This window comes from Heptranchias perlo, chromosome 15 (assembly GCF_035084215.1).
Source record: "Heptranchias perlo isolate sHepPer1 chromosome 15, sHepPer1.hap1, whole genome shotgun sequence".
Taxonomy (NCBI): Eukaryota; Metazoa; Chordata; class Chondrichthyes; order Hexanchiformes; family Hexanchidae; genus Heptranchias; species Heptranchias perlo.
This window is the reverse complement of record NC_090339.1, coordinates 39155895-39170250: the sequence shown is the minus strand read 5'-3', so window position 1 is coordinate 39170250 and position 14356 is coordinate 39155895. Positions and strand designations below refer to the sequence as shown.

Genomic DNA, 14356 nt, shown 5'->3' with positions numbered 1-14356 from the left:
GGCCAAGGAGCCCTTGGGTTTAAAATTATGTTGTGTGATATTAGTAACAAATGCATTAACACATTTACATAAAATTCCTCTGTCCTCTATATCCACTGAGACTTTAACCCATTTACTTTAAATGTATTAACATCTTTATTAAAATAGCGGACAGAGGCATATCTTAAAAATGTGTTCATGCCTATATTACTAACATTGCATAAGATGATTTCAACCCATGTTTCTGGTTGGTCCGAGAGAGCGGGAGGCTATGAGGCGTGGTCGGAGGCGAGTCAGCACACCGCCTGAGAGGGCGGGAGGATAAAAGGCCTGGTCACACGGCCCGAGAGAGCGGGAGGAGAAAAAGTCTGGTCACACGGCCCGAGAGAGCAGAAGGAGAAAAGGCCTGGTCATACGGCCCAAGAGAGCGGGAGGAGAAAAAGTCTGGTCATACGGCCCAAGAGAGCGGGAGGAGAAAAAGTCTGGTCACACGGCCCGAGAGAGCGGAAGGAGAAAAGGCCTGGTCATACGGCCTGAGGGAGTGGGAGGCGAAAAGGCCTGGTCACACGGCCTGAGAGAGCGGAAGGAGAAAAGGCCTGGTCACACCGCCTGAGAGGGCGGGAGGATAAAAGGCCTGGTCACACGGCCCGAGAGAGCGGGAGGATAAAAGGCCTGGTCACACGGCCCGAGAGAGCGGGAGGATAAAAGGCCTGGTCACACGGCCCGAGAGAGCGGAAGGATAAAAGGCCTGGTCACACGGCCCGAGAGAGCGGAAGGAGAAAAGGCCTGGTCACACGGCCTGAGAGGGCGGGAGGATAAAAGGCCTGGTCACACGGCCCGAGAGAGCGGAAGGAGAAAAGGCCTGGTCACACGGCCCGAGAGGGCGGGAGGAGAAAAGGCCTGGTCGCACGACCCGAGAGAGCGGGAGGATAAAAGGCCTGGTCACACGGCCCGAGAGAGCGGAAGGAGAAAAGGCCTGGTCACACGGCCCGAGAGGGCGGGAGGAGAAAAGGCCTGGTCACACGGCCCGAGAGGGCGGGAGGAGAAAAGGCCTGGTCGCACGACCCGAGAGAGCGGGAGGATAAAAAGCCTGGTCACACGGCCCGAGAGAGCGGGAGGATAAATTCGCGGTTTCACTCACTTTGAGTCAACTCATCACAGGCAGAAATTGAAAAAGTGAGCAAGTAGGTGATTGGTTCATGAGTATCACATTTTTTCCCTCCAGCTTAGGGCAGGGGTCTAACGAAGCTTAAAACAATAATTTAAACTAAATAAATTAATTAGTCAATAAAACTAAGAATAGCGACTGATTTAAAAACTCAAATGAAGTAAATAAATAAATTTTTATTAGACAAGGAATGGCAGGTCAGGTCATGTGTCGTAACTGCGAGATGTGGGAGTTGGTGGAGAGCAGCGTGATCCTCAGCAACCACATCAGCAGTAAATGTCTGCAACTCGAGGAACTCCAGCTCAGAGTTGTTGAGCTGGGGTCCAAGCTGCAGACACTACGATGCATCCGGGAGGGGGAGAGTAACCTGGACACTTTGATCCAGGAGGCAGTCACACCACTTAGATTACTTAGAGGTACATAAGGCACTTTAATTGTGACATATTAGGTAGTTAGAATGATTTTTAACTTACCTGGGCAGCTTTCCCACGGCTTCTGATTATGCCTGGTGAAACCAGACATGAAGGGCCAGATCAGGCAAAAATAAACGAAATAAATCAAATAAAAAACCATTGCACAAAGTTAAAACATAAAATCAACCTGCCTTTCCACCCTGCCCCGATGTCTCCCTCTCCGAAGTCCCTCTCAGCCCCCAGTGTCTCCTTCTCCGATTTCCCCCACCGCCAATGTCCCCCCAATCTTCCACTCTCCCTCCCCGATCATCCACTCTTTCCCCCCTCCCCACGATCTTCCACTCTTCCCCTCACTCACCCCTCCCGATCATCCACTCTCTCCCCGTCCCGATCTTCCACACTCTTTCCCCCCCCCGATCTTCCACACTCTTTCCCCCCCCGATCTTCCACACTCTTTCCCCCCCCGATCTTCCACACTCTTTCCCCCCCCGATCTTCCACACTCTTTCCCCCCCCCGATCTTCCACACTCTTTCCCCCCCCCGATCTTCCACACTCTTTCCCCCCCCCGATCTTCCACACTCTTTCCCCCCCCGATCTTCCACACTCTTTCCCCCCCCGATCTTCCACACTCTTTCCCCCCCCGATCTTCCACACTCTTTCCCCCCCCGATCTTCCACACTCTTTCCCCCCCCGATCTTCCACACTCTTTCCCCCCCCCGATCTTCCACACTCTTTCCCCCCCCCGATCTTCCACACTCTTTCCCCCCCCGATCTTCCACACTCTTTCCCCCCCCGATCTTCCACACTCTTTCCCCCCCCGATCTTCCACACTCTTTCCCCCCCCGATCTTCCACACTCTTTCCCCCCCCCGATCTTCCACACTCTTTCCCCCCCCGATCTTCCACACTCTTTCCCCCCCCCGATCTTCCACACTCTTTTCCCCCCCGATCTTCCACACACTTTCCCCCCCGATCTTCCACACTCTTTCCCCCCCCGATCTTCCACACTCTTTCCCCCCCGATCTTCCACACTCTTTCCCCCCCGATCTTCCACACTCTTTCCCCCCCCGATCTTCCACACTCTTTCCCCCCCCGATCTTCCACACTCTTTCCCCCCCCCCGATCTTCCACACTCTTTCCCCCCCGATCTTCCACACTCTTTCCCCCCCGATCTTCCACACTCTTTCCCCCCCCGATCTTCCACACTCTTTCCCCCCCGATCTTCCACACTCTTTCCCCCCCGATCTTCCACACTCTTTCCCCCCCCGATCTTCCACACTCTTTCCCCCCCCCCGATCTTCCACACTCTTTCCCCCCCCGATCTTCCACACTCTTTCCCCCCCGATCTTCCACACTCTTTCCCCCCCCGGATCTTCCACACTCTTTCCCCCCCGATCTTCCACACTCTTTCCCCCCCCGATCTTCCACACTCTTTCCCCCCCGATCTTCCACACTCCCCCCCCCCGATCTTCCACACTCCCCCCCCCCGATCTTCCACACTCTTTCCCCCCCAATCTTCCACTCTCCCTCCCCGATCATCCACTCTTTCCCCCCTCCCCACGATCTTCCACTCTTCCCCTCACTCACCCCTCCCGATCATCCACTCTCTCCCCGTCCCGATCTTCCACACTCTTTCCCCCCCCCGATCTTCCACACTCTTTCCCCCCCCGATCTTCCACACTCTTTCCCCCCCCGATCTTCCACACTCTTTCCCCCCCCCGATCTTCCACACTCTTTCCCCCCCCCGATCTTCCACACTCTTTCCCCCCCCGATCTTCCACACTCTTTCCCCCCCCGATCTTCCACACTCTTTCCCCCCCCGATCTTCCACACTCTTTCCCCCCCCGATCTTCCACACTCTTTCCCCCCCCCGATCTTCCACACTCTTTCCCCCCCCGATCTTCCACACTCTTTCCCCCCCCCGATCTTCCACACTCTTTTCCCCCCCGATCTTCCACACACTTTCCCCCCCGATCTTCCACACTCTTTCCCCCCCCGATCTTCCACACTCTTTCCCCCCCGATCTTCCACACTCTTTCCCCCCCGATCTTCCACACTCTTTCCCCCCCCGATCTTCCACACTCTTTCCCCCCCCGATCTTCCACACTCTTTCCCCCCCCCCGATCTTCCACACTCTTTCCCCCCCGATCTTCCACACTCTTTCCCCCCCGATCTTCCACACTCTTTCCCCCCCCGATCTTCCACACTCTTTCCCCCCCGATCTTCCACACTCTTTCCCCCCCGATCTTCCACACTCTTTCCCCCCCCGATCTTCCACACTCTTTCCCCCCCCCCGATCTTCCACACTCTTTCCCCCCCCGATCTTCCACACTCTTTCCCCCCCGATCTTCCACACTCTTTCCCCCCCCGGATCTTCCACACTCTTTCCCCCCCGATCTTCCACACTCTTTCCCCCCCCGATCTTCCACACTCTTTCCCCCCCGATCTTCCACACTCCCCCCCCCCGATCTTCCACACTCCCCCCCCCCGATCTTCCACACTCTTTCCCCCCCAATCTTCCACTCTCCCTCCCCGATCATCCACTCTTTCCCCCCTCCCCACGATCTTCCACTCTTCCCCTCACTCACCCCTCCCGATCATCCACTCTCTCCCCGTCCCGATCTTCCACACTCTTTCCCCCCCCCGATCTTCCACACTCTTTCCCCCCCCGATCTTCCACACTCTTTCCCCCCCCGATCTTCCACACTCTTTCCCCCCCCCGATCTTCCACACTCTTTCCCCCCCCCGATCTTCCACACTCTTTCCCCCCCCGATCTTCCACACTCTTTCCCCCCCGATCTTCCACACTCTTTCCCCCCCCCGATCTTCCACACTCTTTTCCCCCCCCCGATCTTCCACACTCTTTCCCCCCCCGGATCTTCCACACTCTTTCCCCCCCCCGATCTTCCACACTCTTTCCCCCCCCCCGATCTTCCACACTCTTTCCCCCCCCCGATCTTCCACACTCTTTCCCCCCCCCGATCTTCCACACTCTTTCCCCCCCCCCGATCTTCCACACTCTTTCCCCCCCCCGATCTTCCACACTCTTTCCCCCCCCCGATCTTCCACACTCTTTCCCCCCCCGATATTCCACACTCTTTCCCCCCCGATCTTCCACACTCTTTCCCCCCCCCGATCTTCCACACTCTTTTCCCCCCCCCGATCTTCCACACTCTTTCCCCCCCCGGATCTTCCACACTCTTTCCCCCCCCCGATCTTCCACACTCTTTCCCCCCCCCCGATCTTCCACACTCTTTCCCCCCCCCGATCTTCCACACTCTTTCCCCCCCCCGATCTTCCACACTCTTTCCCCCCCCCCCGATCTTCCACACTCTTTCCCCCCCCCGATCTTCCACACACTTTCCCCCCCCGATCTTCCACACTCTTTCCCCCCCGATCTTCCACACTCTTTCCCCCCCCCGATCTTCCACACTCTTTCCCCCCCCCGATCTTCCACACTCTTTCCCCCCCCCGATCTTCCACACTCTTTTCCCCCCCCCGATCTTCCACACTCTTTCCCCCCCGATCTTCCACACTCTTTCCCCCCCGATCTTCCACACTCTTTCCCCCCCCCGATCTTCCACACTCTTTCCCCCCCGATCTTCCACACTCTTTCCCCCCCGATCTTCCACACTCTTTCCCCCCCCCGATCTTCCACACTCTTTCCCCCCCGATCTTCCACACTCTTTCCCCCCCCGATCTTCCACACTCTTTCCCCCTCGATCTTCCACACTCTTTCCCCCCCCCGATCTTCCACACTCTTTCCCCCCCCGATCTTCCACACTCTTTCCCCCCCGATCTTCCACACTCTTTCCCCCCCGATCTTCCACACTCTTTCCCCCCCCGATCTTCCACACTCTTTCCCCCCCCCGATCTTCCACACTCTTTCCCCCCCCCGATCTTCCACACTCTTTCCCCCCCCGATCTTCCACACTCTTTCCCCCCCCGATCTTCCACACTCTTTCCCCCCCCCCGATCTTCCACACTCCCCCCCCCCCCCGATCTTCCACACTCTTTCCCCCCCCGATCTTCCACACACTTTCCCCCCCGATCTTCCACACTCTTTCCCCCCCCGATCTTCCACACTCTTTCCCCCCCCGATCTTCCACACTCTTTCCCCCCCGATCTTCCACACTCTTTCCCCCCCGATCTTCCACACTCTTTCCCCCCCCGATCTTCCACACTCTTTCCCCCCCCCGATCTTCCACACTCTTTCCCCCCCCGATCTTCCACACTCTTTCCCCCCCCGATCTTCCACACTCTTTCCCCCCCCCGATCTTCCACACTCTTTCCCCCCCCGATCTTCCACACTCTTTCCCCCCCGATCTTCCACACTCTTTCCCCCCCCCGATCTTCCACACTCTTTTCCCCCCCCCGATCTTCCACACTCTTTCCCCCCCCGGATCTTCCACACTCTTTCCCCCCCCCGATCTTCCACACTCTTTCCCCCCCCCCGATCTTCCACACTCTTTCCCCCCCCGGATCTTCCACACTCTTTCCCCCCCCGATCTTCCACACTCCCCCCCCCCCCCCCGATCTTCCACACTCTTTCCCCCCCCGATCTTCCACACTCTTTCCCCCCCCGATCTTCCACACTCTTTCCCCCCCCGATCTTCCACACTCTTTCCCCCCCGATCTTCCACACTCTTTCCCCCCCCGATCTTCCACACTCTTTCCCCCCCCCGATCTTCCACACTCTTTCCCCCCCCCCGATCTTCCACACTCTTTCCCCCCCCCGGATCTTCCACACTCTTTCCCCCCCCGATCTTCCACACTCTTTCCCCCCCGATCTTCCACACTCTTTCCCCCCCCGGATCTTCCACACTCTTTCCCCCCCCGGATCTTCCACACTCTTTCCCCCCCGATCTTCCACACTCTTTCCCCCCCCCCGATCTTCCACACTCTTTCCCCCCCCGATCTTCCACACTCTTTCCCCCCCCGGATCTTCCACACTCTTTCCCCCCCCGGATCTTCCACACTCTTTCCCCCCCCGGATCTTCCACACTCTTTCCCCCCCCGGATCTTCCACACTCTTTTCCCCCCCCCGATCTTCCACACTCTTTCCCCCCCCGGATCTTCCACACTCTTTCCCCCCCCCCGATCTTCCACACTCTTTCCCCCCCCCGATCTTCCACACACTTTCCCCCCCGATCTTCCACACTCTTTCCCCCCCGATCTTCCACACTCTTTCCCCCCCCGATCTTCCACACTCTTTCCCCCCCCGATCTTCCACACTCTTTCCCCCCCCGATCTTCCACACTCCCCCCCCCCCCCGATCTTCCACACTCTTTCCCCCCCCGATCTTCCACACTCTTTCCCCCCCCCCGATCTTCCACACTCTTTCCCCCCCCCGATCTTCCACACTCTTTCCCCCCCCGATCTTCCACACTCTTTCCCCCCCCCCGATCTTCCACACTCTTTCCCCCCCCCGATCTTCCACACACTTTCCCCCCCCGATCTTCCACACTCTTTCCCCCCCCGATCTTCCACACTCTTTCCCCCCCGATCTTCCACACTCTTTCCCCCCCCGATCTTCCACACTCTTTCCCCCCCCGATCTTCCACACTCTTTCCCCCCCCGATCTTCCACACTCCCCCCCCCCCCCCGATCTTCCACACTCTTTCCCCCCCCGATCTTCCACACTCTTTCCCCCCCCCGATCTTCCACACTCTTTCCCCCCCCCGATCTTCCACACTCCCCCCCCCCCCGATCTTCCACACTCTTTCCCCCCCCGATCTTCCACACTCTTTCCCCCCCCGATCTTCCACACTCTTTCCCCCCCCCCGATCTTCCACACTCTTTCCCCCCCCCGATCTTCCACACTCTTTCCCCCCCCCGATCTTCCACACTCTTTTCCCCCACCCCGATCTTCCACACTCTTTCCCCCCCCGATCTTCCACACTCTTTCCCCCCCCGGATCTTCCACACTCTTTCCCCCCCCGATCATCCACACTCTTTTCCCCCACCCCGATCTTCCACTCTTTCCCGCCCCCCCCCCGCCCCGATCTTCTGTTCCAGTGCCGGATGACATCTCGCTCTCTCTTCCCTCCCCAACACTCCGCATCTCAACGTTGCAGCTCCTGTCGGCAGCCAGCCTGTCAATCAGGGGCTGCCGGGTGCAAAACCCGGTAAGAGCTTTAATCACCATCAATTACATTGCGATAGCGTCGGAAACGGTAAGTTTTTTTTATTCGGATTTGCCACGTGTATCTTCACCCACCCAGCTGCCAGCCTGCCACCATTTCAAAATTGTGCCCATGGTTGCAAAATGACCAAAGCTGGGAACTAGATATTCCAGGGTACATGACATTTAGAAAAGATAGGCAGAATGGAAAAGGATGTAGCCCTAATAATAAAGGATGACACGAGGACAGTAGTGAAAAAGGATCTTGGCTCAGAGAATTCGGAAGTAGAATCAGTATGGGTGGAAATAAGAAATAACAAGGAGCAGAAAACACTGATGGGAGTAGTTTGTAGGCCCCCTAATAGCAGCTATACCATTGGACAGGGTATTAATCATGAAATAATAGGAGCTTGTAACAAAGGTAATGCAGTAATCATGGGGAACATTAATTTGCATGTAGACTGGGCAAATCAAATTGGCAAAGGTAGTTTGGAAGATGAGTTCATGGAATGTATTTGAGACGATTTCCTAGGGCAATACTTCATGGAACCAACCAGGCAACAGGCTATTTTAGATCTTGTATTGTGTAATGAGATAGGGTTAATTAGTAATTTCACAGTAAAAGAACCTCAGGGGAAGAGCGATCATAATATGATAGAATTTCACATTGAGTTTGAAAGTAACGTACTTAAGTCAGAAACTAGAATCTTAAACTTAAATAAAGCCAATTACATAGATATGAGGGGCAAGTCATCAAAGGTAGATTGGGAAATTAAATTAAAGGGTTTGACAGTTGAAAATCAATGGCAAACATTTAAGAAAATATTTCAATATTCTCAACAAATATACATTCCATTGAGAAATAAAAACTCCGCTGGAAAAGTGATCCACCCGTGGCTAACTAAAGAAATTAAGGAGAGTATTAGATTGAGAGAAGAGTCCTATAATGTTACCAAGAAGAGTAATAAGCCTGGGGATTGGGAGAGTTTTAGAAAGCAACAAAGGACAACCAAAAAATTGATAAAAAGAGAGAAAATAGAATGAAAGTAAACTAGCAAGAAATATAAAAACAGATTGTAAGAGCTTCTCCAAGTATATAAAAAGGAAGAGAGTAGCAAAAGTAAACGTTGGTCCCTTAGGGGCTGAGACAGGAGAAATTATAATGGGGAATAAGGAAATGGCAGAGAAATTAAACAAATATTTTCTATCTGTCTTCACAGTAGAAGACACAAAAAGCATACCAAAAATAGTGGGGAAACAAGGGGTAAATAAGATGGAGGAACTTAAAACAATTAATATCACTAGAGAAAAAGTACTGGACAAACTAATGGGACTAAAAGCCAACAAATCCCCTGGACCTGATGGCCTACATCCGAGGGTTCTAAAATAAGTGGCTGTTGAGATAATGGATGCCTTGGTTACGATCTTCCAAAATTCTCTAGATTCTAGAACAGTCCCAGCAGATTGGAAGGTAGCAAGTGTTACCCTGCTATTCAAGAGGGGAGGGAGAGAGAAAACAGGGAACTACAGGCCAGTTAGCCTGATGTCGGTTGTCGGGAAAATGCTGGAATCCATTATTAAGGAAGTGGTAAACAGGGCACTTAGAAAATCATAATATGATTAGGCAGAGTCAACATGGTTTTATGAAAAGGAAATAGTGTTTGACAAATTTATTAGAGATCTTTGAGGCTGTAACTAGCAGGGTAGACAAAGGGGAACCAATGGATGTAGTATATTTGGATTTTCAAAACGCATTCGATAAAGTATCACATAAAAGGTTGTTACACAAGGTAAGGGCTCATGGGGTTGGGGGTAATATATTATCATGGATAGAGGATTGGCTAAAGGACAGAAAACAGAAAGTAGGGATAAACGGGTCATTCTCAGGTTGGCAGTCAGTCACTAATGGGGTGCCGCAAGGAACGGTGCTTGGGCTGCAGCTATTTACAATCTATATTAATGACTTAGATGAAGGGACCGAGTGTAATGTATCCAAGTTTGTTAACGATACAAAGCTAGGTGGCAAAGCAAGCTGTGAGGAGGACAGAAGGAGTCTGCAAAGGAATATAGACAGATTAAGTGAATGGGCAAGAAGGCGGCAGATGGAGCATAATGTGGGGAAATGTGAAGTAATTCACTTTGGTAGGAAGAATAGAAAAACAGAATATTGTTTAAATGGTAAGACACTATTAAATGTTGGTGTTCAGAGAGACATCGGTGTCCTCGTTCAAGAAACACAAAAAGTTAGTATGCAGGCACAGCAGGCAATTAGGAAAACAAATGGCATGTTGGCCTTTATTGCAAGGGGGTTGGAATGCATGAGTAAGGAAGTCTTACTACAGTTGTACAGGACTTAGTGAGACCTCACCTCGAATACCGCATACAATTTTGATCTCCTTATCTAAGAAAGGTTATAATTGCCTTGGAGGCGGTGCAACGAAGGTTCACTTGATTAATTCCTGGGATGAGAGGGTTGTCCTATGAAGAGAAGTTGAGTAAAATGGGCCTATACTCACGAGTTTAGAAGAATGAGAGGTGATCTCGTTGAAATATATAAGATTATGAGGGGGCTTGACCGGGTAAATGCTGAGAGTCTGGAACTAGGGAGCATAGTCGCAGGATAAGGGGTTGGCCATTCAAGACTGAGATGAGGAGGAATTTCTTCACGCAGAGGGTTGTGAATCTTTGGAATTCTCTACTCCAGAGGGCTGTGGATGCTGAGTCATTGAGTATATTCAGGGCTGAGATGGCTAGATTTTTGGACTCTAGGGGAATCAAGGGATATGGGGATTGGGTGGGAAAGTGGAGTGAGGTCGAAGATCAGCCATGATCTGATTGAATGGCGGAACAGGCTGGAGGGGCCATTTGGCATACTCCTTCTCCTATTTCTTATGCTCTTATGCTCCTTGTACCTGTCCAAATCTTCACCTGAAGCTATGTAAATGGGCTAACTTTGGAAAATTGGGTGCAAACACCATTTTTGCTTGAATGTTACCGGACTGCCATACTGTACAGAGCCTCACAACTGAGATGGATCCTGTCATCACTTGCTTTTTGAATGCATACTATTGAGTACAAAACACTGGATAATGATCAGGAATCCCAGAAGATGCTAACTTTTACATCCCTATTGCCATTCTGCCTGAGATCGGTTAACTCACAAAAATAAAATTTATTAGTGGTGATTCTGTGACCCTGTGTTGCTAGCACTCAAAGGGAGCATGGATTGGAGATAGGTAGCCCTGAACTTCGACCCCACGCTCCAGTCAAATTGGCCTCCCCATTGGTTCAGCAGGATCGTGGAATCACCCCATAAATCCAAATCGAATTCCTGTGATTCCGAGTTCAACCTGCGTCTTATCCACATTATAACCTGAATCAATTTGGATTAAACTTTATCTAATAGTTGGAAGTAATTCCAGTTTTTAATTGTGAGAGTCTTTATAAAAGAATAGAAGATACAAGCTATAAATATCTCATGATTAGAAGGTACAACTGTTTTAATGATCAAAGATTATGGGGCAATGTCCATTGAACTAGAACAGACTAAACATTTTATTTTAGGAATAACTATGATAAATTTTTGTCATACTTAGAGAAAAAGACTTCCTTTCAACTACTTGCCAAGAATATAATTTATAATAAGTTTATAATGTTACTGCTTGTCCTTCTCTTCCCTCCATCTCCCTATTTATAGAGATGATGTGGAGATGCCGGTGATGGACTGGGGTTGACAATTGTAAACAATTTTACAACACCAAGTTATAGTCCAACGATTTTATTTGAAATCTACAAGCTTTCGGAGGCTTCCTCCTTCCTCAGGTAAATGTCAGGAACTCCTCGAAGCCTACGCATTTATAAATCACAGAACAATACATGGTGATTACAGACAGTTTTTGCAACTGCCTGTTGCCAAGGCAATCACCGTGTTCAGACAGAAAGGTGTCACCTACAGAACCCCCGAATACACATTCAACAAAAAAAAACAAACAGGAAAAATAAAGAGAGGGAGAGAGGCAGAAACATCCGGAAGGCAGAGAAAGCCAGCAAATGACCCGTTATATTAAAAACAGATAGCTTTTGTTCGCTGGTGGGCTTACGTGTAGCGTGACATGAACCCAAGATCCCGGTTGAGGCTGTCCTCATGGGTGCAGAACTTGGCTATCAATTTCTGCTCGACGATTTTGCGTTGTCGTGTGTCTCGAAGTTCCGCACCCATGAGGACGGCCTCAACCGGGATTTTGGGTTCATGTCACGCTACACGTAAGCCCACCAGCGAACAAAAGCTATCTGTTTTTAATATAACGGGTCATTTGCTGGCTTTCTCTGCCTTCCGGATGTTTCTGCCTCTCTCTCTCTCTTTTTTTTCCTGTTTGTTTTTTTTGTTGAATGTGTATTCGGGGGTTCTGTAGGTGACACCTCTCTGTCTGAACATGGTGATTGCCTTGGCAACGGGTAGTTGCAAAAACTGTAATCACCATGTATTGTTCTGTGATTTATAAATGCGTAGGCTTCGAGGAGTTCCTGACATTTACCTGAGGAAGGAGGAAGCCTCCGAAAGTTTGTAGATTTCAAATAAAATCGTTGGACTATAACTTGGTGTTGTAAAATTGTTTACAATTGTCAACCCCAGTCCATCACCGGCATCTCCACATCTTTGTTATCTGACCCCTTGTGTATTCAGTATTCTTGGATGTAATGTTTCCCTGGCTAACCTGTCTGAACACCATCCACTCCTTTGATTGCTGTGATTATCTCTCTGCCCAGGTGTGATAACGGGCAGTTGGAAAGATTATCTGTAATCACCAGGAATTGTTCTCTGACTATATATACTGTGCCTTTATGGAACCCTGCACTCACCTGACGAAGGAGCAAAGCTCCGAAAGCTTGTAGATTTCAAATAAAATCGTTGGACTATAACTTGGTGTTGTAAAATTGTTTACTATTTATAGAGAGGCAGAGATCACAGGGCGGCCAATGAGATAAAGCTGGGAGTCTGCTGTCCCACAGTACATTCCTCCAGTCAGTACTCTGAACAACTATCGAGTCTGCGATCAGTGTATTATATAAGGATACTCCACGGTCTTGGTGGACCAAGAATGTTCCGTTGATTTTAGGCTTAGCAGTTGACGATTTATATATAACGAAACAGACCTTTATGATAGAGGTCCGCAAGGAATGTGGCCACGAGGAATCCAATAATAATTGGGGTAATTGGTCTCTATTTCCATCAACCTCAGGGAAGTGCTGTTCTCAATGGCTTGTAGTGTAGAGGAGGGGCTTTCTAAAGCAGGCCTGTGGGTCTTTGCTAACTTTGGGCATTCTATGGCTCTTATTGCAGAGGTTACCAAACTGGGAAGGGTTCAAAAATTACAGAATGGATTAGAACAAATATGGAAGTGGGCAGAACAACAGATCAAATTTAATGCAGACAAGAGTGAAGTACTGTACACAGGAAGAAAAAATAAGCAACCCACACACTCTATGAATGGTGTTCGTGAATATTGAGGGAGACTAAAGGAGGACAGGATGGCAATGAAATCAGAAGAGAGAGGGCAAGATTAGTTGAGATGGAGATTGAATGGATGAAGAGTCGAACAGTGCAAAGGAGGGAAGAAAGGAAGGAAGATATCTCGGTGAGAAACCTGGGGTGGGATTTGGGGGTGTGGGCGGTAGACAACAAGGATTTTAAAGGAGGTGAGAAGGTAGAACAAGGTGAGGTGCTCAGAGGAGAGGGGGAGAGACCAAGGCATAACTTGGTGAAAAAGGCCACACCAACACTGTGGCAGTTTGGGTGATACAGAGATGGAAAGTGTAGCCAGATGGCGAGGCTTCAGTTAGGGGCAAGGGTCACCACCTGTAAGCCAAGTTTCAGTTAAAGCCAGGATTTCAATACAACCATCTACAAAGAGGTTTTGCATGGCAAGGGCCTTGATCATGGGTGATTGGATATTTTGGAGGAAAATGCAATGGGGGTGGTGATTGTTGATATGCTGGCACTGTCCAAAGCTGCAGTGATGGGTGGGGTGCATGAGACAGGAAGGAGATTAGCAAGATTAGCCCCCAGCGGGTGCGCTAGGCTGGAAGATTGGCTAGAGAAGAGGATGGGGCAGTTGAGGTTAATGTTCCTAAAGAGAGGGGAGAAATGAAAGATGGCATGACTGGTTGTCAGAAAGGGGAGGAGACAGGAGAGAAAAGAAAGGGAGTTGTAAGTAATGGGCTTGGGGCTGGAATGGCAACCAAAATGTGCATGCGAATGGACACCCCATCCACCACCCTAAACAATCACTCCCTTCACCACCGGCGCATAATGGCTGCAGTGTGTACCATCCACAGAATGCACTGCAGCAACTCGCCAAGTCTTCTTCGACAGCACCTCCCAAACCCGCGACCTCTACCACCTAGAAGGACAAGAGCAGCAGGCACATGGGACCAACACCACCTGCACGTTCCTCTCCAAGTCACACACCATCCTGACTTGGAAATATATTGCCGTTCCTTCATCGTCGCTGGGTCAAAATCCTGGAACTCCCTTCCTAACAGCACAGTGGGAGAACCGTCACCACACGGACTGCAGCGGTTCAAGAAGGCGGCTCACCACCACCTTCTCAAGGACAATTAGGGATAGGCAATAAATGCCGGCCTCGCCAGCAATGCCCACATCCCATGAAC

General features: G+C 51.0%; 1 protein-coding gene across 2 annotated transcripts in view; it reads right to left on the bottom strand.

The window, feature by feature from the left end:
* arhgap20b (Rho GTPase activating protein 20b) overlaps window positions 1-14356 on the bottom strand; it is a 103257-nt gene that overhangs the window by 15044 nt on the left and 73857 nt on the right. The gene's annotated exons all lie outside the window — the stretch shown is intronic.